The sequence below is a fragment of the Alligator sinensis genome, unplaced genomic scaffold (assembly GCF_000455745.1).
Source record: "Alligator sinensis unplaced genomic scaffold, ASM45574v1 scaffold656_1, whole genome shotgun sequence".
Lineage (NCBI taxonomy): Eukaryota > Metazoa > Chordata > Crocodylia > Alligatoridae > Alligator > Alligator sinensis.
The window spans coordinates 726,018-728,571 of NW_005842333.1; positions in this window are offsets into that span (position 1 = coordinate 726,018).

A 2,554-nucleotide genomic window follows, 5' to 3' on the forward strand; every position below is an offset into this window, starting at 1 on the left:
CCCAGCTCCCTCACTGGGCGTCTGGGCCGAATGCCCCTTTGGCCTCAGGCCACGTTCTGCTAGCCTGGACCCTGCCTCAGGTCCCACTCAATGGGCCTTGGCCCTGTGCTTTTCTGTCGGCATGTGCTCCCTTAACCTTTCCCCTCTACAGGGTCACCTGCAAGGCAGTAGAGGCTGAGGCTTTCTGTCACCCCATATTCACCCTTCACTGGGGAGGGACAGGTGTGGCATGTCCTAGAAGCTGCCCTGCCACTAGCAGCCCCACCACACCATCCTCCCCAGCAGGGTGTAGTTTTAGGTCATGCCCCAGGACCAGGGACCTCCTCCATCCCCATAGTTCCTACCCTGAACCTCCAAGCTGTTCTGGGCACAGCAGCCAGCTAGGCAATGTTGCTCCTTTGGCCTCCTGCAGCAACTGCCTGCTCTGTTCTGGGGTCTAGCCTTATACCTGGGCTCCCAGCCTCTCCACCAATCAGGCGGCCTCCTGCCCAACATGTGACCGCCTGATTGGGCCTGCTCCCACCTGCAGGCTGCTTACTGCCTGCTCAGACCCCTTAAAGTGGCAGGCACAACCTGTGCTCTGCCACAGCATAATTCCAAAATCATTTAGGGGAATGGGTTGAATACCAGCTCCGAGGTGAAATCTCAGTGTTTGCTGCGCTAAACCCTACTAATAAAGGGACCACCTAGAATAAAGTTAGTGTGAGCCACATGGAAATAGCCCAGCAGACTTTGAAAAGTCCTTTTCACAAACTAAAAAGCAAGAGATTGTCACAACTGTCTCCTCACTCATATACTTGCCATGTGCAATTACAGGCTGCAGTATCTGCCGCTGTGCTTAGGCAGCAGATAACCTGTTACTGACAGTCATTGACAGATGATTCAGCACAGGTGGGACATTTACTTTGTCCTTTATGTGATAATATACCAGACCAGGCTAGCACACGCTTGCTGGGCTAATGCTGCCTTGTGGTTTGTCAGTAGTGACCCAGATTTCCCTGCACAAACATGAAAGTTCTGTAAACATCATTAGTCCCAACTGGGATGATTTTCATGCATACACATCAGTGTGTTGAAGATGCTCTTAATCCCTGCTTGAGCAATACTCTGGGGGTCTGAGAGCATAACTAAGGAGATAGCTCCAGCCTGGGCAGTTGTCATAATAATGGGATCCTGTATGGTGGGCACCTTCCATTTAATGATGCTAAAGCACTTCCAGGCATTAACTGAGCCTCAATTTTTCAAAAGCCTCCTTATCTCCACTTAACACTCAGGGACCCTGCAGCATAGAGATTGTGACTAGCATGAGGTTACATGGAAAGCCTTTGACAGGGCATGCTTCCTCTTCACTCTCATTGCACCAAGTTATTTAAAGGTGATATGAAAAAGGGGGAAATTATCAGGTTTGTACGGTGTTTTTTTTTTTAAATTTATTTGTGATAGCTTTAAAAAGACCTGAAGTAGGTTTTTTTTCCCCGCACAAAAAAGCATAGCTAAATAGATTTATCCAAAATAAGTGAAGGTTTAAACATTCTGGATAAACATGACTTCCCTCCCTTAGTGGCCCAGATTGCAGTCTGATTGTTGATGTCACAAACCAACATGTTCCACTTATCTGACCTGGGCTAGTTTCATGCTTGCCTTGCAAGGGAGTAAATGACTGTATACAGTCATTATGCAGGGCAATAGAGAACTGGGTTCACAAAATATCTTCTTTGAGATGTCACAGACAGCTTAAATCATACCCAATTAATAAACAGGTGAAAGGAATTCAGGCAATATTCAAGTGGGCCCCAAACCAGCAAAGCATTTAAGCATATCCATATCCCATCATCAACACTGGTAGGGACTTCCTGCGTATGTAAGGTTAATCACATGTTAAGTTACAGGTTTTGTTTGCTAGCCGTGCAGCTTAGTATCTATATGTTGTCTTTCATCTTGTATTTCAATTGTAAACTCTTTGGGACAGGGATTATCATTTTTGTTTGTATTTATATAGCACCTAGCATGATGGAGTCATGGTCCATGCTAGAGTCCTAGACTCCTACTAGTCCAATCCTAGGATGGATTACTTTAATAATACGTAAATAAATCAGATTAATGAGTTACGAGATTGATCCCATGCTGCCTGATGGCTTCTTTGTAGCATTATTATTACTACTACTGCTGCTATTTGTTACTACCCAATTGCCTGTCAAGAATTAAATGGGGGGGCAGAGGACCATGTCTGGCCCCTCCCCCTCCCCCTTTTCACTTTGGGTCTGGCCCGTTCTCCCCTTCCTCTGCTGCTTCTGATCTGGGCCTGTTCCCCCACTCCCCTTGGTTCGGGTCCGGTGCCACTCCCCCACACTCTGGGTCCACCCGGCCCACGTCCACCTGCTTCCCCTTCCCACTCCCGTCTCTCCTAGCTATTGGCAGGATCCGGCAGCAGTGGGGCACCGGCACTGTGCCCCTATTCCCCCTCCCGCTCCTCTCCCTCCCTCCTTGTCCCTCCCTGCCAACTTTTGTTGGGTCCCAGTGGTGGTGCACACCCCACCATCATGGCAGGCAGGGG